General features: G+C 36.6%; 1 long non-coding RNA gene across 1 annotated transcript; it reads left to right on the forward strand.

Annotated features, from left to right (window-relative positions):
- Positions 1–313: 313 nt before the first annotated feature.
- On the forward strand, positions 314–5,917 carry LOC119625076 (uncharacterized). The gene is made up of 3 exons (XR_005241204.2): positions 314–1,099; positions 2,538–2,671; positions 4,203–5,917. It is a non-coding gene; the product is annotated as an uncharacterized lncRNA (long non-coding RNA).
- Positions 5,918–22,617: the final 16,700 nt, after the last annotated feature.

The raw sequence follows: 22,617 nt of genomic DNA on the forward strand, positions 1-22,617 counted from the left end.
GGAGGAAGTTACTTAAACTCACCAAGACTCAGTTTTCTCTGTATTAAAATGATGACACCTACCTCACTATCTGGCCGTTGGGATTAAATATGAGAATATGTGTGAAAATGTATGGCATATGGTAAGCACTCAAATGTTTCCTGGTGGAACAGCATGGTGTGGGTTAGGAACATCCAAACTCTGACAACAAGCTGAACTTTTGAAATAGAGGCCTCCCTGCTCACTAGTTGGGCAACCTTGAACAAGCTAGCTAAACTATCTAGACCTCAGTTTTGTTATCTGGTGAGATTAATAGCATTGAATGGTATAAAGCACATTCTCAATAAATGCTCATTATTATGATTATAGTTATTAATGTTTATCTCACTTTGAAATAAGAATGTATAGGAGCTCCTCAGGTAGATAATGGAAATAAGAAATTTCTTAGGTCATGGAAGCATGGAGGTATGGAAAATTTTGGAGAACAAAGAGGAGTCCAGTGAAGTAGGGTGGGGATACCGGGCAGATGGAAAGATTGGCAAAGGTTATATCGTAAAGGCCGGGATACCAGCCTGGCATCAAGCGCCTTAGATTGGGAAGATACAAAACTGTGGTCCGGAGTCACCCCTGCAGAGGCCTGTTTCCTGACTTTCCATCTTCAATCTCTTTTCTATGCAGTTACCAGAGTCATGTTTTGAAATCTCAGATCTGAGCATCTATGCCCAAATAGAGTCCTGCATGGCTCCCAGTTCCTCCAGGAGAAGGTCCAAATCCCTTAAGATGACCTTAAGGCCCTCAAGTTTTCCAGGCTCTGTATGTTCCTGCTGCCACAACTATGCCACAACAAAACAGTTTTTCCGCCATTTCTACTTTGTTTTTCCCGTTGTAGAGTCCAAGCCCCAAGTAGGGAAAAGGGACGAATGGACACCAGGTCATGTGCCAGGCAGCTGGGAAGCGAATACTTCTATTTTCTATTCTTTTTTTTTTTTTTTTTTTAAGATGGAGTCTCATACTGTTGCCCGGGCTGGAGTGCAATGGCGTGATCTCAGTTCACTACAACCTCCACCCCCCAGGTTCACAGATTCTCCTGCCTCAGCCTCCTGAGTAGCTGGGATTACAGGTACGTACCACCACGTCTGGCTAATTTTTTGTACAGATGGGATTTCCCTATGTTGGCTAGACTGGTCTCAAACTCCTGACCTCTTGATCCACCCGCCTTGGCCTCCCAAAGTGCTGGGATTACAGGCATGAGCCACTGTGCCAGGCCAAATACTTCTATTTTCATCTTTTAGGAAAACATGTGATGTAAATCACTGTTCCCATATTCAAATTTAAATGATGGCTTACTTCTCCAGGGATGTTTGTATTTGAATGAAGCAGCAAGTTTTTGCCACACTATAATGCTTTAACTCTACAGATATTTTGACTCCTTCTGTTTCTGATTTGCTTTCATAAATGAATAAAAATACATTATCTTACATCAAATTCACATGAAGTATTATTAATTGAAATAAAATAACAGAAAATTGGGAATGGCTATAATTTTACATTATTAAATGTATTAGAGGTGAAAAAAATTGGTAAAGTTGAAAAATATAAAAATCAACTAGGGAAATAATAGTTTCTGGAGAAATAACCCAACAAAACCATCAAAGGCTAGAGTTCGATATGGTAAAAAAAAAAAATTATTCGTAAAATATTGATAGTGAAAAAATCATTTTGGAAAAATTTATAAATGCAAAATTGAATTAAAAAATTAGACTTTGGCCCAGGTGCAGTGGCTCACACCTGTAATCCCAGCACTTTGGGAGGCCAAGGCAGGTAGAGATCACCTGAGGTCAGGAGTTCAAGACCAGTCTGGCCAACATGGTGAAACCTCATCTCTACTAAAAATACAAAAATTAGTTGAACATGGTGGCACATGCCTGTAATCCCAGTTACTTGGGGGGCTGAGAAAGGAGAATTGCTTGAACCTGGGACACGTAGGTTGCAGCGAGCCAAGATTGCACCACTGCACTCCAGTCTGGGTGACAGAGTAAGACTCTGTCTCGAAAAAAAAAAAAAAAAAAATAGACTTTGTGGAAATAATGGCCCCCAGAGAAAACTTACAAAGACAGAAACTTTTCTTATTTAATTTGATGTGGACAAAAAAAAAAAAATGAATGAAAGCAGTATCAAAAATAAATTCATGAAATGTACTCATGAAAAATAATTTTAGTAAGATAGAAATAAAGATGATTAAAATACTACTAAGCAGAAAGTTGATCCAAGAATTAAAATGACTTAATTCTACCAGTGAAATCATGTCTTTTTCATTCAGGAAAACTCACCAACACTAGTATAATTCTGGGACAATGTTTGTATTTATGAACATTGAGTTAAGACAATTTCTGGGTCACTACATTTTGATTGAATTCAGCAATTGACAGTCAGAAATTGCACCACTCATTTACTGGGCAATAACACTATACAACTACTTATTAGAAAAGGAACTTTTGGCTAAAATCTTTTTCTGAACCCAAGAGAATGGCAAGGATTTATCCATTTCTTCTGGGTAGCTAGTTAGATTCTGAGAGAAGCTGCAATGTGATGTGCTCCTGACATGAGACCATTCCCAATGGCAAGGACAGCAACCTCACTCCACGACCTGGAAGCATGCAGAAAAGACTGCCTTCTTCAAAGGCATTTGGAGGTAAGCACCTCAATACTGCTCCGACTGAGCTTCTTGGAGTGTCCCAAGGAATTGCCAACTCTCAGTCTCTTCTGTCATTCCCTTATATTATTTCTCCTCTCTTCTCTGTTGCTGAGAACACAAATAGGACTGAGGGATCCTGGGGATTTGCTCCCTACAGTTGGCAAAGCAGTGATATGATATGGAGTCTTAGTGTGTAGAAGTAACACACATAGAGCACCTCCTCAATATAGCCCCACAGACACTGCCTGCTGAGTTCCTTTGCTGCATCGTTATCAGCACACAAAAGCATTTACTAGGATCTCTTTGAAAACACTTCACTGTGACACTGGGCACAATGAAGGGAACAGATGTGGTGGGCCAACCTCCAGGGGTTTGCAATCCAAGGCAGAAGGACAGATAGTGCAAACACACATGAGCGCTCAGGCATAACCTGCAAGCCAGGACACAGGTATGACAGTCGGGATTGACACAGTGTGGGAACCGCAGAGCGGCCGTTTTGCTTTTACATAAGGATGCTTCCTCTTACCACAGGGTTCCCCTAGGGCTCCTTTAACAACAGACCCTCTTCTTGCATTTTTAATGGGATCTGATTTACAATTGTACTTTGAAAATAACTTATGCGGGAACATATTGACTTCATACAGCTCATGATGTTGGTATAGGGAGATGTGGCCAATATTGAATATGCCAGTAAAGAAATGTAAACTTCTATTTACATAATACACAACCCAAGGGGCTCCTTCCATTGTGTAGAAGCATCAAAAAACCTGGTTCATTCTGTGCCTAGCAGAACACCTGGTCTGTGTTTGTTGGTCAAGTAGTATTTATTAAATGAAAGAATTAAATAATTAAAAACAAAATATCTACCCCATTAACAGGTAAGATGAATAAAATATGTTTCTGTTTTCTAATTTTTCTTTCTTCTCCATCTTCCTCTTTCCCTTGTTACTCTTTCTTTTTTCCTTGCTTTTCTTTTCCTCTCCTTCTTCCTCCTCCTTTGATTCCTCTTCCTTGTCTTAACAGTTCTCATTTTAAAGTGTGAACTTATTTTGGTATATGGTATAAATTGAGCCTTTGCACATTTTCCCCAGGGTGTTAATAACTTCCCTAATGCCACTTATTAAATAAATGGTCCTTCCTTGTACCACTGATTTAAGCCTTTTCAAGACAGGGGCTCCAGTTTATCAATCTTTGTACCTCCAGTGCCTGCTGCAAAACCTAGAGATATTTGTGGGTATATGATGCTATATGACGTACTTAGGTTCTTTTTGGGTATATGGTGTATTTGTGTTGTGATGTATGGTGCATGGCACATTTGTGTTGCCACACTTAGCACTTGTTATGGGAAGAATTATGCCCCCCACCAAACCAACTTCATATGTTGAAAGTCTTAAACCCTAGTATCTCAGAATGACTGTATTTGGAGATAGAGTTTTTAAACAGGTGACTATGTTAAAGTTATGTCATTAGGGAGGGCCCTAGGCCAATACAACTGATCTCCTCATAAGAAGAAAAACTTTACACACAGCTACATACAGAAGGAAGACTACCTGAAGATCCTGTGAGAAGACAGCCATCTATGAGCCGAGAGAGGGGCCTCAGAAGAAGCCAACTCTGCTACGCCTTGGTCTTGAACTTCCAGTCTCCAGAACTGTGAGAAGATAAATTTCTGCTGTTTGAGCCACACAGTATGTGGTACTGTTAGGCAGCCTTAATAAACTAATACAGGAACTATAAAAGTAACTTATTTTTATATTAGGGCCTATCATTGGTGAGCTATCAACTTTGTTACTTTGAAAATCTGACTATGCTTTCAATGAGATTATTATATCGTTTCAAATATGTAACATATTCTTAGAAAAAAATGAAGGAAATATAGAAAAATATGAATTATGCTTATTTCTGGCTGTGAGATTTTGGGTTATTGTACTTTTTTCTATGTCTCTTCCATTATTTTCCAGATTTTCTATAATGAGCATGATTACTTTTCTAAATAAGGAAAGAAACTATTTAAAAGTTATATTAAGGTGCTAGTGTGTGTATCAGATGGTGGCCTAATAAGTGAAAAAGGGGAGGCTTGCATGTGGATAAGTTTTGCAGCCTCTGAGGCTCCTTAAACACTTTTGAATTGCAGTCGCCTAGGCTTGTTTTGTAAAAAGTGCTTGTTTCTGAAAATGATGATTTGTTTGGATAAACCCCCTCCTCATTTTTTGGGCGGTGGGGGAGCTTTTTATTGCATAGTCACAATGGGAGGCATTGTTCACACAGACCGGCATCGTCATACTTCTATTCCTGTCACTGACAGTATTATTTGCAACTGCTTTTTTTCCAGCCTCTTCTAATTTCCACACTACCACTTATTGTATTTCATTAAAGCTGATTTAGAAATGCAAGGCATATAATTAGATTGAGAACTATGCTATCGATTTGGTTTTCCATTATGATGTTATCACATGCACAAAAAAGTCATTTGGTACAATTGTTATGATTAAAACTACAGAAAAGATCTATTACATCAGGCTTAGTTTTCAGTGCCTGATGCAGTGTAAAATATGAGTGAGAGGGGTTGACCTGTTTATATTACAACTGCATATGTCATGTAACCATAAATGTCTATAGGTTAATAATTTCAAAGGAACCTTTAGTAGATGAGAGGTTTTTTAGAAATTCATATTAAACAAAAGTCAATCAGCACTGAAATACTCAATTTCTAAGGTGGTGGTGGGGATGATAATCCTTTTCCAGCTCTGCACTATGCAAAGACTCGTGCTCCAAATCTGCAGCTTTCTATTGCAGGGAGGCTAGGAGGGGCAAAGATGGATTTTGGCATCAGGTCAAGTCACAGTTCCATTGCTGCCTAGGAGAAGGTGGGATCATTATTTAATTCATATCTACCATAAGCCAGGATTAATAGACATTATCTCAGTCAATTCCTACAAAGTTGTGAGGTTACTTGTCCAAGTTCATGTAGCTAGTAATTGATAGGATTTTAGTTCCCTTCATCCCTAAATGTCCATGTACTTTCTGCAGTAATATTATCTTTCCCCTTTGTTGAGTAATGTTGGATAAGTTACTTAATGTTTCTGAGTCTTAGTTTTCTCATATGATAAAAAAGAACAATAATGTCCCTTATAAAGATGGTTTTGATTATTAAATGAATTAATATCTCTGTAAAACTGAGCATTGTGCTTGGCACATAATAAGTACCCAGTAAACACACTTGTCTTTCTCTGCTTCTCAGTAAGTTCCCCCACAATCCCTGGGGTAACCTTGGAGTTTTACTGGATTAGAGGAATGACACTGATTTTCCTCATCTCTGCATATGTAGGTAAGGAAAAGGTAAAAAAAACAAGATCACTGATGTAGAAAGATCTTGTTTAATAGAATAACATGGGAACTAACTACAAAGATTATCTTATAGCTATGCTTAAGTTGGTTTTGATAATCTACAAAATGGATTTAAATGTATTTATTAAGCACCTAGTGCATCACAGACATGGGGGCTGGACAGATTCTCATGTATATGCTGTTTAATTTTTTTCCAACCACTTTCTGGGGGACATAGTTGAAGAAACTTGGATCCAGAGAAAGTGGAATAATTTGAGCAGTGACTTGGAGGATGATTACAATTTCCCTAAACAGAAATAAATGTATGTACAGGGATCTTACATGAAGTGATATTGGGCTATGTTTGATCTTTCTAGTTGTTTTGAGTCAAACAGTTAAATAGTAGAGAAGAAATGAATTCTGAGGCAGGCATATCTAGATTCAAAACGCAGTTCAACACTTGCACACTAGGCAATGCTTGGCTGTATACTCAGTCTCAGAGTTGTCAACTACAAAATGAGGAATATTAATATCTAATTCTTACTTACAGTTGCTCTTAAGGTTTCATAAGGCAAGGTTTTAAAATGATTGAGTAATTTTAGTTATAGACTACTGTTTTAATAGATAAAAACTGTTTTAATAGACAAAATAAACTATTCTTATCAAGATTTCAAAGGATTTAGGAGTGAACCATATTAATATGGATAAATAATGAACACTTCTGGTTGTAAGTGACACACCACTTAACTGCAATGTCTAGAGTAGGAGTTAGGTATGGCTGAACCCAAAAAAGGCTCAAATCAGAGTTATTGGATGGCTCATTCCTATGACTTCTCTGCTTTGTTTCTGGTTGTCTCCATTTTCAGGAAAGTTGACTTATACCCCCATTTTCTCAGAAACATCAGCATAAGGATAGTACCCCTTTTCTAGTTAATTCATGAAATTTCCCAAGACATTCTCTGATTAGACTTAGTTGAATTATGTGCTCATCCTGGATCTACTGCTGAAGCTAGGGTGATAGAATACACTGATCGGTCAGGCTTGGGTCACATGCCTAGCCTGGATTTGGGAGCAGAATCCACTTGAACAGAATTCATGGATGGACAGTTGGGAGGGGTGGTGTAGCAGACACTCTCAGTGTTCTGCCCATAATTCCCAGGATCTCAGCAACCTTTCCTTGTATCTTTTTGTCAGGCAGTTGCCCTCAGGCTGCCAGAACCTGCTTTGCCTGTGCCCATGGAAAGCAGAGAATTTATGTCTCCCTAAAGGCTGCCCTTAAGAGTGGTAAGTGTGGGGTATGAATACTCTAGCTCTTTTCTATTGGTGGGAACGTCTCTCTCAGGTGTATTCTATACTGTTTCTAGAGCTTCTCTGTGGAATTGAGCTAAAGTCATCTACTTCGGTTTATGATACTAAATATTTTCTAGTCCCACTTAACCACACCCTTACAGATTTTCTTGAGAATAATTCTAAATAAATTACTTTCCTATGGGTCCTTGTTACAGAGTCTGCTTCTGGGGAACCTAATCTGAGAGATTTCTCCAAGGAGAAGTTGGGTACCTTAATTAGTCAATTATTGCTGCACTAAAGCTAAATAAAAGACATAAATATCTAAGGCACTTACTGCAATAAACACCTTATTTCTACTAACAAGTTGGCTAGGGAAGCTCTGCTTCAGAGTATGCGTTGAGTGTAAGCCTGTTCCACTTGTCTTTTGCTCTGGGACCAGGAGTTGTACAGCCCATCCTTTTCTCAAGACAAAGCCAAGCCAAGCAAGCACATTTAAAGCTTCACTTCTGCTCACATCATGTCTATTGGCCAAACATTCCACTGGCCAAAGCAAATCACATGGCCAAGTCCAGCATCAGTAGTCTGGGGAATATTCTTCCTCTGCTCTAGACACATGGCAAAGGGTATGCATACTAATTCTATATCAGGAGAGAATGAGGAATTGGGAACTGTAACCTAATCCACCACATTTCAGTTGGAAGAAATTACTCTGCAGGCAAGAAATATTTTTCCTCTAGGAGATAATCTGCAGGCATAACCAGCAGATGTCTACCCTAATTTACAATAAGTTGTGTGCGATAGGCTGAGTAATGGCTCATAAAGATTATCGTGTTGTAATTCCCAGAACCTGTGGATATGTTAACTTGTATGGCAAAAGGAACTGCACAGATGTCATTAAAATATGGATCTTGAGATGGGAGATTTTCCTGGATTATAGGTGGGCACAATGTAATTCCAAGCGTCCTTATAAGATGAAGGCAGGAAGTCAGAAAGGAGAAAAGATGCTGCTCTGGTGGCTTTGAAGTTGAAGGAAGAGGCCATGACCCAAGGAATGGTGGCAGCTTCTAGAAGGTAGCTAAGGCAAGGTTTGGATTATTTCCTGGAGCTTCTAAAAGGAAACAGTCCCAGTAACACCTTAATTTTAGTCCCATAAGACTCCTCGCAGACTTTTGACTTCCAGAACTGGAAGAGAATAAATGTATGTTAGTTCAAGCCACTAAGTTTATGATAATAGTGGCAATAGGAAACTAATACACCATGTGGTTTGCATATTTTTAAATACTTTAATCCTGTAAAGTAGACATTATTTTTACCATTTTAAGGATGAATAACTTGAAGTTTCAAGACATGAAATAATTGGCCTAAGGCCATACAGCTGACAAGTATCAGAGTTAGCATTCAAATGCAGGTCAAACTTCAATATTAATGCTGTTGCCATTGAAACACTATTTTAGCTTCCGTTTTCTGCCAGTGGGTAAATTAAGGAATGAACTCAGAGAACTCTAGACCATTCTTAATTCAGCAGGAGGAGATGGGGGCAAATGAAACTTCTTCAACAATCGCCATGGTCTTTGTGGTAGAGACTATGTAAGTCTTTCCTCAAGTTTGTGACACTTACAGTGATGAGCTCTTTGGAAATGAAGAGAATGTGCTTCTGAGGATGGTGTTATGGCCTGAATGATGTCTTCTCAAAATTTATATGAAGTTCTACCTCCCAACCTGACTGTATTTGGAGACAGGGCACCTAAAGAGGTAATTAAGGTAAAATGAGATCATAAGGGGAAAGCCTTAATTGACTAGAACTGGTGTCATTATAAGAAGAGGAAGACACCTGAGGCATGGGCGTGCACGAGGTAAGACCACGCAAAGACGCAGCAAGAGAGTGACCATCTACCAGCCCAGGAGAGAAGCCTCAGGAGAAACCAAACCTTGATCTTGGACTTCCAGTCTCCAAAACAGTGAGAACTAAATTTCTGTCATTTAAGCCACCCAATCTGTAGTATTTTGTTATGGCAGCCCAAGCAGACTAAATACAGATAACATCTGACCTCTTTTGCCTTTCTGGATGCTTCAAATTATATTAGGTTTGTTCTTAAAGTTTTAATAATTCATACCTTTTACAATGGTAAACATTTGTACTTCATTTAAAGAAGAGAGCTGTGTAGATTAATTCAAACTGATGTGATTCAAGATCAGGATATCTTTTCATACCATAAAGAAGAGTGAGAGAAGAAAAGGTCTCAAAAACATGTAGGCAAGTAGGGAAGCATGCTGTAGAGAAAATATCAGGTTTTTTGTTTTGTTTTAATACCCCTGACACTGAATGGGTATGATATAGTTGTTCTTTTCACATTAGTATGAGCAGCAGCAGGGCCACAGTGACATCCTGAGGGTCTTGGGAGAAAAAAAAATGTGTGGAGGGTAATTTAACCAGAAAGCAGCTACCACATTCTCAAAAACACATTAAAGAAATTGCAAACAGGCAAGTATAAAATATTTATTACACTCCAGCTCTGGACCATGCAAGGTGTAGAGTCATCTATTGAGTTACCATTTATAGAGCTTTTATTAATGAGTTGTAATATTTTATTAATTAGGGCAATTCTAGTTGCAGTAACAAACAAATGCCAATATATTAGTAGATGAGCATAGGAGAAACTTGTCTCTTGATCTGAATGTAGTCCAAGACAAACATTCCTGTTTGGTGGTAGGATTTTTTCCATGTGGTGATTTGGCGATCAGGGCTCTAATATTTTGCTCAATGATTCTTGAGGAACCTTCTCTAGAACAAAGAGAAAAGGGGGAAAATGGCACACTGGCTGCTATTTTCATAAGTGATGCTCTGTACTTCTTACATTTCATTGCTTAGAACTAGTCACATATCTGTAAAAATTCATACTTTAACTATGTGGAGTAGTCTGTGGAAAGCAGCTGTCCAGGTAGGTACTACTAAATCCCCTCTTGCGTAACGCAGAAACCATATGACAAGTTCTAACTAATAACATGTGAATGAAAGTGATGTATGTTACATCTGAGCCGAAATGGTTAAAAGCGGGTATAGTTTTTTACCCTCTTACTTGCTTACAGTGGAAGGCCCTGGGACATGGAAGAATCCCCAAACAAAGGACCCTGGGGCTCTGAAGGACTGTATAGAATGCTTCCTTCCTCATTTATCAAGACTACCTGCATTTTACTGCAGGTGAACTGGAGTAAACTTTTATTGTGTTGTCAACAAAATGTTGGAATGGCCTTGCTCAACAAAATGTTGGAATGGCCTTGCTACAGTGGCTAAGGTCACTCAAATAAATATCCATGGCCTCATCTAAAAGCAAGAGATGATGGCAAATATGATCTCAGGTTGGCCAACAACTTCTCACTGAAAGCTGTTTCAATACCTTGGAAACAGGAGTGCAGCTTTTAGGTGCTCAGTTAGCTGACTCTACCCAAGCACCTTTCACAGTGCCTGACTTTACTGAATGAGTAAATGAATGGCCCACATTTAAGTGGATGCCTTCCTCTGGGAAGTTCTGTACATGTTGATGTAGCTATTAAAAATGGGCTACAGGACTTTTTACAAACATGTTAAGCTATTTATATACATTATTGTATTAATACTGGTGATAATCCAGTTAATTAAATTTCATTTTATTGCATTCATTTATTTTTAAAATTTTATCTTCCTTCTTGAACTGTGAGATTTTTGTTATCGTGATTGGTGCCCTTGGTTGCTGGTGCACTGCGTGGCACATGGCAAAGACTCAGTGTCTGTTGAATGAATACATGCTTGGGCAGATGAATGGACAAATGCAGGATGGACATGAGGCCAACTGTGTGTGATATAGGGTCTAAATGCCAGGACTGAGGGACAAAAAAGAGTAAAAGAAAAAGAAATAGGCATTTTCACTAGGTGAAGAGTGGGTGCTGGATGGCAAACTGGCCTCAGGCATTGGGAGAAAGTCCAGTCAATAAATTCAAGCACAAATCAGAAATATGTGGTTTGGGGCAATAGTCTAAGCAAGGGGTGAGTAGGTCTTCAGAGCTGAGGGATCTGGGAGTTGTCTTCAGGTACTTCAGGCAAATACTCATGAGTCTGCTGGGTTAGACATTTCTGGCCTAAAATGGTGCTGATTTAGTAAAAAGTCATGTATCTAAAATGTCTGGTTATCTGAGATTGAAGAGTAATCAGACATTTCTGGCTAATGTCAGCACTTTATATTTTCCAAACATCAGATGTACGATTTAAAGTAATCATGCTCCTCAGTCTGGTTCACTCTCATTATCAGTCTTTGTAGGTGCCCTTTAGGTTTTGCTATATTTTAATACTTGCTCTTTTTGTTCTTTCTCTCCACCTTTACCATCTCTTCCCCGTCCTCAATTACCACCACAATGGTATATTTGATATGTGCCCTCTAAACCACCCGTCACAGAAGAGGTGGCAGAGCACGTTGTTTAAGAATGCAGGTTTAGGAGCCCAGGCTCAACTCCTCATCCTGCCAGTCTGCATTATGTGACCTGAGGCAAGCTGTTTAGCTTCTCTGTACCTCAGTTTCTTAATCTGTGTATGATTATTCACTGAATAATCACATTCCGTATATATAACTTGTAATATATATATAGTATAAAAAATGATTAGTACCTGAATAGAGTGCTTGTAAACCATTGAAAATGTACCTATTGTTTATGTTTTTGTATAAATAGATGTTTAAAGAGTAAATATCATTTAATTTACTTTTTTCATTGAAGACCAAATTTTTTTAAACTATGCCTTTTTCTAAATGCATCTAGGTTCATTATTTCTAAATGTTGCATAATATTTCATTATATGTGAGGCCACTTTATATCTATTCATTATCTCAATATTGAACACCTAGGTTGTCTTCAACTCCTGGCTATGACAGGTAGTGCTGCTATAAATATCAGCATCTATATTTTAAGATTTTTCTCGATGGTCTTTTAATGTTATAAAATTATTAATCAATTTTTTTGATAGGTCAGGAATCATGATTATTTTGTATTATGCTTTAAGATTTGGCAGCCAATATTTTATTTTAGATTTTAAAAATCTATATTTAAATAAATATTTTATCTTAGAATAGTTTTGTATTTACAGAAGACTTGCACAAAGAGTACAGAGAGTGCCTGTACACACCACACCCAATCTTTCCCATTGTCAATAGCTTACATTAGTATGGTGCTTTTGTCACAACTAATGAACCCATATTGACACATTGCTATTAACTAAACTCCATACTATATTTGCATTTCATTAGTTTTTCTCAATATCCTTTTACTGTTCTAGGATCCCACTCATAATTCCACATTATATTTCATTTTCATGTCTCCTTAATCTCTCCTGGGCTATGACATAACCTGTTTTTGATGACGTTGATTGTGATGAGGAATAGTGGTCAGGTATTTTATGGAATGTGACACTAATCGTCTGGTGTTTACTCATGGTTAGATTGGGCTTATGATTTTTTAGGAGGAAAACCAGAGAGGTGAAGTGTCATTCTTATCCACTTCTATTAAGTGTGTATACTATCAACATGACATCACTGATGATATTAACCTTGCTCATCTGGCTGAGGTAGTATTTGCCATGCTTCTGCACTAAAAAATTATTTTCTCTTCCCTCCTTTTCATACCATACTCTTTCCAATCAAGTCCCTACTAAGCACAGTCCACACTCATGAGCTGGGGATTTCATCTCCATTTCCTTAATAGGCAGTATCTACATACATTATTTGGAATTCTTCTGTATGGTAGATTTGTCTCTTCTCCCTCATTTCTTTATTTGATTATTATTTATATTGTTATGGATCCATGAATTTCTAGTTTAAACTTTGGCTTATAATCCAGTACTCTTTTATTTGTGTTGTTGCTCAAATTGTTCCAACTTGGATCTTTACAAGCTCTTTTAACGGGCTCTTATATCCTTTTGACATACCCCTATTATTGTGTGTGACTTTCTGGTACTATACAATGCTTCAGATGTATCTTGTATATTCTCTACTCTAGTCCTAGAATCAACCATTTTCTCAAGGTTACGTGTATAGTTTGGATCCTTGTCTCCTCCAAATCTTACTTTGAAATACAATCTCCAGTGTTGGAAGTGAGGCCTAGTGGAAGGTGTCTGAGTAACGGGGGCAGATCCCTCATGAAGTGCCCTCCCTGCATTAATGAGTTCTCACCCTATTAGTTCATGAGGCAGCTGGTTGTTTGAAAGAGCCCTGAATTCCCTCTCTCACCATGTGACATGTCTGCTCCCTTTGTGTTCTGCCATGAGTGGAAGTTTCCTGAGGCCTTCACCAGAAGCAACGCTAGTGCCATGCTTGTACAGCCTGCAGAACTGTGAGCCAAATAAAACTCTTTTCTTTATAGATTACCCAGCTCAGGTATTCCTTTATAGCAATAAAAATAGACTAGTACAGATCCCTAGTTCCTTTTTTTGGAGGATGATGATAGAAACCAATATCTGAGAACTGGATATGGTCAGTGCTACTGGGTATATTTGCTTCCAGGCCCTTTCCACAGACAGTTAAGAAATACATATAGGTATATTAAACTGTGTGTGTGTGTGTGTACGTGTGTGTATTTCTATCTCTATAATTATTTCTATCTATATTAGTATTAAGCTAAACATGAGCTCATAGTGATATCTCCAACCCTCACCCAACCCACATGATTCATTGTAGTCTTCTGCCTATGCTAGCCTGTTGTGTCACTCTCCAACAGTGAGAAACCTGGTTCCGCCATCCAACATTGTTGTACTAATTTGTTTAATCCTAGTGTATATGTACAGTCGTTTTAGAATTGTTAACCCATCCTTCTGTGAGAAACAACTTGGCCAACTAGAGGATAGTGCTTGTGTTTGTAGTCTTATCCTTCCCAATCATTTCTAAAGTTACTTAGGTCAGCATTATTATTATTACTATTATTATTATTATTTGGTCACTCTGTTCAGTGAGATTATGCCATACATCTGTATTACAATTAGATACTTTCGTCTCCGTCTAAATTTCATCCTGTGATCCCCCAATGCTTTAATTATTTTTTTAAAAATAAGGCTTACTTTTTGGGCTGTTAAAATCTATTTTGGGGTTTCAGCAAATGTATGGTGGTATGAATCCACCACTATGGTTAAATATTGTACAGTTTCACTGCCCTAAAAAAATCCCTGTGCTTCCCCTAGTCAACTGTTCCCTTCCAGAAATCCCTGGTATCCATTGATTTGTTTTCTTCATACATCAGTTTGCCTTTTCTGGAGTGTCATATAAATGGAATCATGCAGTATGGAGTCTTACAGACTGGCTGCATTCATTTAGGAATATGTATGTAAGAATCACTGATGTTGTTGTATGGATTAATAAACTGTTTCTTTCTGTCACTGACTAGCATTCCATTGTATGAGTGTGTAATAATAGTATGTTTATCCATTTACCTATTGAAGGATATCTTGGTTGCTTCCAGTTTTGGTAATTATGAATGAAGTTGGTATAAACATTTTTGTGCCAATTTTTGTGTGAATATTGCATCTATTTTAAAAATTAAAATTGGCTTATATTTTTATTTTCTCACATTGCCATCTGGTTTTGGTATCAAGTATATATTAAAAATAAAGTGAATAGGGTACTTTCACCTTTAAATTTTTTTTTTTTTTTTTTTTTTTTTTTTTTTTTTTTTTTTTTTTTGAGACGGAGTCTGGCTCTGTCACCAACTTGTTTAAATTAGAACATTTATTTCTTAAAAAATAAAATCTTAAAAAATTTCTTTAAAATACTATTTTATTGTGTTATCTGGAAAATTGTCTAGGTTCATGAATTGTTAGAATAGCAGAAGGTTTTGGTTACCATTTCATTAAAAAAAGATTACCAATCCTTTTAAATTTTTTAATTTTTCATGTGCCAGTCTTGGGACTTTATATTTTTCTAAAAATACATCAGTTTTATACAGGATTTCAGAAGTATGATTGTTTCATAAAAATTTCTGTTATATATGTATTTATTCCTTTTTTTCTTTCTTTCCTGTGTGTTATTTCTGTTCTTACTTCCATTCTTCTTTTTCTTTGTGTTTACTCTGATAATCCTCTTATACATTTTAAAAATCAAATGCTTAGTTCATTTGTTTTTAATCTTCCTTGTTTTTAAAATAAATGTATTTATAATTTGTATTTTAAATATTGCTATAGCTGTAACTCACAAATTTTGTCATTTGGCTTTTTTATTGTCTTTCAGATCTAAATTTTACTAATTTCTTTTCTGACTTAATTTTTACCTGGGTATGATTTAGTAGTATTATTTTAATAATTGGACACATGGAATTTCAAAATTATCCTTTTGTAATTTATTTGTGATATTATAGTATAACAATTAGATAACATAGTTTACATAATATACGTTTTCTGTTTTTGTTGAGACTTTAATATTTGGCTGAATTTATAAACTTTCCAAGGACATTTGAAAAAAACATAACCTTTAATCAGTGTAAAGCTTTGTTTATGTTTCAAATTGTCTATAATGTTTGCATTTTTGTCTACTTCATTTTTCAGCATCTGTGATAAAAACATTAACATTTCCAACTAAAATTTTAATTTATCTGCTGTATCATCATGTAAATTGTTGCTTTATATATTCTGAAAATATGTTATTAGGTGCATATGTGTTCATGATTTATTATATATTCCTACTCTGTGAATTATTACTTATACCTCATAGTGTTTTTGTTTGTTTTTAAGTTCTATTTTGCCTCATATGAAAGTTGAAGCTCTAGCATTCTGTTTTTCAATATTTGTTTGGCATATCTGTTTATTTTCAATCATTTAGTTTCTTCTCAGTTCAAGTCTCTTATATTCGACATTGCTGAATTTTTTATAAAACTATTATGGAAATACATATCCTTGGAGTAAACTATTTTAATTATAAATAGCATCAATACTTATTTCTACTATGTTATTTTTATATGTCAATTGACATATTTTTTATATCTCTTTATTTTCTCTTAATGTTCCTCTCCCTTCTCCTTCTTTATTTTGATTCCCTTTATCAAGATTTTTTTTTAACTAGTTCAAAAGTTGGGTAATGTTTACTCTCATATATAAATTATAATTCAACTAGATATTCAAGTTGACTCAAGGTCTTTACCTTCAAAACAAAAATTTTATGTCATTTCCTCCTCGTATTTAGTGTAGCTATTTAGAATTTGATATTAATTTGATTCTTCACCTGTTTTAGGAAATTGTTTTAATATTCTGGAATTAATATTTTAAAAATTTATCTTTGAGTCTTGAGTGCTTTAAAAATTGTTTTTGGTAGATGTAGGGCTTAAAGAAACCTATCCTGTGCTGTACTCTAGATCATTTTGAATTTGAAGTGTCATAAATCTTTTCATTTTGGCAAGTTATTGGTCACTATTCATCAAATACATTTTTTACTTTTACTTATGTCATTTGGGATTAATATTAAATATTGACCCTTCTACATATCTCTTCTATAAAACTTTTTATTCATTGCTCTTATTTGAACTTTCTTAATACCTCCAAGTGATAATTCTTTGCATGGATCTTTGACCCACTAACTAACTTTGGCACTATATTCTGTAATTCAGCCTATCCATTTTTTCTATTATAGTAATGATGTTCTCATTACCAATAAATCCAAGTAATTATGTTCTATATTTGCTTATTCCTGATTTGTTCATTCATTATGCTCTCTATAATGTCTCTTTCTTTCTCTGTATAAATATTTAATAATACATTTAATAATTATTGTTCTATTTGCTTCCTTTATTCTGCTGCCACTGCTATACATTGTTCAATTTTTAGTATTTCTGAAAATAAGGATAGAAATAAGAAAATAAGGATTAGAGTGTATGGATTAGTTTAAGAAGAACTGCTGTTCATAATATTAAGGCTTTCATCCATGAATGTGATATATATCTTCATTTAATTGGTTCATTATTTTATGATCAAGTGCTTTATAGTTGCATACATATGTATCTTATTTTGTTAGATTCAGTCTTGGATATTTAATTTTTTTTGATGCTATGGTAAAAGGTATCTGTTATAATATTTTATTTTCTAACATTTTGTTAGTGGTATCAAAGTAAATTGCATTGAGTAAACTTTTTCAGCTCACTAACTTATTTAAAAAAAAATTTTTAGTATTTCTTTCCTTTTATATATCTTTCTCAATATCTCATCATCTCCCCCGATGAGCTAACATTTCCTTAGACTTTCTGTTACTTTAGTCACCAATGTGTATGTAGAAGAAGGTTGACATCTGGACCCCTGCTTGTGATTTTCAAATTACCTATTAGTGAGGAGGACAGCCTCTGGGGTTGCAATCCAGGCTTAACCATTTCCTATTTGCTGACCTCTGCTTCCTTTTGTAGGGACCCTTACCATTAGGGAATCTTCCAAGCACTGCTCTTTTCTGAACGCAGTGACCCTGTGCTGTGTTGCCTAGTCCATGGACTGGTCATGAAAAGGAGATGAAAAAATAATTAGAAGATCTTGGATCTGAGAACATAAAACAGAGACAGAGGAAACATTCGTAGAGTCAGATTCATCACAGTTCCAGTAGCAGTGGCAGGTGGCCAAGACTAGACCTGTGGTTTGCCTTTGGCTATGGCTATTATCCAGCATGATCTGTCTATTATCTATCTATATTATCTATCTATCTATCTATCTATCTATCTATCTATCTATCTATCTATCATCTATCTATCTATGTAACTGATTTATTTGATTAAGAGACCCAGAGCATTTATCTTTTGCTAGCTCTGATAAATTCTGGTTAGAACACTATGTGCTTTAAAGTTTTAGTGTAATAGCTTTAGAAATTAACTAGAATATTCACTTCCTGGGGTTGTCAGCTCAAAGAAACTTTTTATTTGCAATAAAAGATTAAAATGTAACACTATTGGTGTTGTAAGAGAAGAAAAACAACTGGATTTATGAATATATTGCTGGCAAATTAGTATTTTGGGTAATATGAGAAAAACAGATTGGAAATGAGGTTTAGGGGCAAATGTTGCTTTGAAAGCAGGTGTCATGTATCACCCCCTGCCCCTAGTGAGTACAATTACTTGGTTTCCAGTGGAGCTTTTGCTTCCAAAGTGAAAGGAGAAATGTGGAAGACATTCCAGAGTTTAGCTGTTTATTTTATTTATTTATCTCTTAGTTGTCTTTCCTAATCATGGAGAAACCCCTGTCTGATTAATAAACAATTTCTGGCTCTGTTTCAGAATCTGGCTGCAGTGCATTTGCTATTTGATATTTGAGATATGTACAACATGTTCACAGTGAATTCTCCAACTGAAAACAGTAGAGTTCAAATAAAGTCAATTAATTCACAGAGTAAATGGATTGAAGCCCAGAATTGCACATCTTGTAGAGGCCTTTTTGATTCACTTGCCAAAAGATATCTGTTTATAAATGCAGGAAGCATAACTATTTGGTACTTATGGTGGTTAAAACTTGATGTGATTTTTTCCCCCTGTGTTACGGCTGATCTCAAATAATTGAACTACAGTTTACATATACTTCAAACCTTCTTTCTTGTACCCTCTCCTCTAATATTTAATAGTGTTCTTCCTGCTTTAACACATAGATCTTCTCTTCCTAATTTTCTCTTTCATTCTCTCCCTCACTTCCACCTGCCTTATTCATTCCTTTTCCTGTTTCCTTTTGTTCTTCCAAATTCTTCTTCCTGTTTCTTTTTTTCCTTTCACATTCTTCTTCCACTTCTTTTACTCTCCAAGTGTCTTTACCTTACCCTTTACTTCCCTTCTTTTCTTCCCTTCTTCCTTCCCTCTCTCCAGACCTCATCAGTTGGGATCCCTGAAAGTGCTCACCTGTAGGTTCATGAAATCAGTTTCTCTGAGTACAGCAGAAGCCTCTTCTCCTTGCTCTTCTGTTCCCACAAATCCTCTCCTACAGCGTGGATGGGGGTGGCTCTTGGTAATGTGTGCTCACTGAGACCCTGGCAGTTACCTAACTTGTCTATATGCCTTGGCCCTGTACCAATAGCTGTTTGTTGTCTGTGTGTTTGATGGTATGTTTATGTTGGTTTCCTCCTTTTTGCTCCAGGTCCATGCTATGTGTGAGCCCTGGCTTGACACTCAACCTCCTTGGTTAGTGACCAGACATCCCTTTTTTGGCTTCATTTTTGAGTTTGGATGTTGTTCCTGATCGCCAAAAATGATAAACCAGGATCATATTTTGAAAGATGTGGTAACCAGATTCTGAATAATTCTTTACTTTGACTTCAAGTATAATACTGTCTCTGGAGATTCCTGTAGCTACCTCCCCAGCTATGATATCGCATGATATTGATTCTTTCTCATATACCTGGGGCAGTCTCCACTTGGGTACTTTATATTGAACGGTGGGATACTCTGCTTAGGAACTACCAAACACAGGTGTCAGTTGCCTTCTTTGTCAGCATAGCCCATTTTCCTCTTTTACACATTTATTTTATTGATATTCCTCCCAGCCCTATATATTTCTTCTTCCTTTAGAAGGAAAATGGACAAGAATTGGAAACTAAGAATAATTGACCAATTCATTCTGGAAATATGATTTTCTTTTGGCTTTTTGGCCAATCTCAATTTTTCCTAATTTTTTGTCCTTTTGTTTTCAGTGTTTCTTGTTAATATCTCTACTAAACCTTTAAACATTAGAGTTACTAAGAACTTGGTACTCTCTTCTCAGTTTCATTCAGTTTCTTTCACTGGTTTTAATGATTCCCACTGTTTCATAAGCCATCTTAATGGCAGTTTTGCCTAGAAATTTCCCCAGTACCTCTCATTTTGTTCATTCTGTGTGCTTAATATTAATGGACCTGAGTTCCCAGATTAGTACAATTAATATCTTGTGAGTTATTGTGAGCTTTCAAAACAGGATTTGTCAAATTTCCCTATAAAGCACAAAAACCTAAATAACAGCTAATACTTACAAAACAAAACTGTATTTCAGGATCTTCCTCAAACATTTTATATGCCTTCCTCGGTGTAAATTATCATAGCTTTCTATTGGCAGAAATTAGTATTCTCCCATTTTATAGATGAGGTAACTGGTGCTAAAGAGTAATGTAATCACAGCACTGAAGAAACTGACTTTGTGTGATTCAAAACAGAGAATTTATTAAAATAATTATCAGGTTGATTGGAGAATCAGGTTTGGCATTTGCTCAGCAAAACACTACCCAAAATCTACCTCAGAAACCTGGGTCAGAGAGAAAGTTTCGATGCTGCCACCATAGAACTAACAATCATGGCGGATGCTGGAGGCCAACGTTAAAGTTTGAACACTATCTTGCAATGGTAACTTCTACAGAAGAGGATTATTCCTGGCCCTGCTTCTTTGGATTACGAGATTTCAGCTCAAAGCCCTTGTGGATGCTGCTGATCAGCAGATTCAAGTGGCTGAGCCCTGTCTGTTGTGGAGGGTGCAAAAGCAGCATCAACTTCTTTTTAAAAAATCAATTTAATTTAATTTTAAGTTCTGTGATACATGTGCGGGATGTGCAGGTTTGTTACATAAGTAAACATGTGTCGTGGTGGTTTGCTGCACCTATCAACCCATCACCTAGGTATTAAACCCCACATGCATTAGCTGTTTATCCTGAAGCAACATCAATTTCTTTAGCTTCTGTGGTAAGAACTAGGCTCTGCCTCATTCAATATTTATAAGATGGGGAACACTCCAAACATAGGAAGGGGGATAGATAATAAGTCATTAAAGGACTGTCAAGTGTCCTTTACAAGTAACTTAGCCAAAGTCATGATGCTGAGAACTATCCAGTAAGCGTTTGCTAAGACACTGGAATTTGCATGCTGCCTCCAAGGCTAGAACTGGGAGCTAGTAATGAGAAATATTTAAGCAAAACCATGGAATTCTAAAAATCTAAAGTTGGAAGTCTCCTCAGAAGTAACTTTGATTGGAATTCCTTCTACAGTCCCACCCCACTTGCTTCAGATACACTGTGTTGTTTCACATCAAATCTGGCTATTTCTGTTCCTACACGCTTGTATGGTGCTACCTGACTTTTACCCTTGCCTCCTAATCTTGGCATCTGAGCTTCCGGTTCGGCATCTCTCTCCTAGATTTCTGAGTTTTGGCTCTGTGTTCCCTTGGCTCGTGTTACTGTTTCCTTGTAGATAGCTTTCTCTTTGGTTAGTAGACGTGCTGTTTATTTATTTATTTGTATTTATTTATTTATTACTTGCTGAGGCAGAGTGTCCATGAGGCTGCTGCTGTCTATGCTTGACTGCCAGTGATGACTGGGTCTGGGCCCAACTATATGTGTTTTCTGAACAAACAGAGTCTCCTCTTATCTCTCAGGCTCTTTCACATATATTATCTCATTTAATCCTTAGAACAAATCTGTGAGAGAGGCATTATTATTGCCATGTTGCAGATAAAAACATGAAGGTTTAGAGTGATTAGTTTTCCCAAATTATGATATCTTATAAACAGAAGATACTGAATTTAAACTCAGCATTGCCTGACCTCTGAGGGTTTTCTTAGTCTGACATGTTATCTCACTGCATCTTCTAGTTACTTAATTTCACTGAATGCTATTTATAGTTAGTAAAGTTACTTCATTCTCCCAGGGCTCCTCTTGACTCTATTCCCTTCATCCATTACCTAATATGTTTCTGTTTTCAACTCCTTATGTTCTGACACACGTTCATATCTGAGAGATGAACATCTATTCTTCATCTTCATTCTGGATAGTAACTGATGAAATAGATTATTTTCCCAAAAGCTGAGTTTTGCGTGTAAAACTTTTGCCTGATTAATAAAAGCTCCAATGCATCCATTCTCATGCTATTATTAGTAAGTTAATCAGAAAATATATATACAACACTGTGTCACAGACATAGTTGCTTTTTCTTTTAAAAGACAGGGTCTCTGTCACCCAGGCCAGAGTGCAGTGTCATGATCGTAGTTCACTGCAACTTCGACCTCCTGGGCTCAAGTGATCCTCCTGCCTTAGCTTCCTGATACGACTTGGCTGTGTCTCCACCCAAATCTCATCTTGAACTGTAACTCCCATAATCGCCATGTGTCATGGGAGGGACCTGGTGGGAGGTAATTGAATCATAGGGGAGAGTTTTTTCCCTGCTGTTCTCATCATAGTGAATATGTCTCATGAGATCTGATGGTTTTATAAAGGGTAGTTCCCCTGAACATACTTTCTTGCCTGATGCCATATAAGGCATGTCTCTGCTCCTCCTTCACTTCCTGCCATGATTGTGAAGCCTTTCTCCCCAGCCATGTGGAATTGTGAGTCCATTAAACCCCTTTTTTCTTTATAAAT

Source organism: Chlorocebus sabaeus, chromosome 20 (assembly GCF_047675955.1).
Source record: "Chlorocebus sabaeus isolate Y175 chromosome 20, mChlSab1.0.hap1, whole genome shotgun sequence".
Classification (NCBI taxonomy): domain Eukaryota; kingdom Metazoa; phylum Chordata; class Mammalia; order Primates; family Cercopithecidae; genus Chlorocebus; species Chlorocebus sabaeus.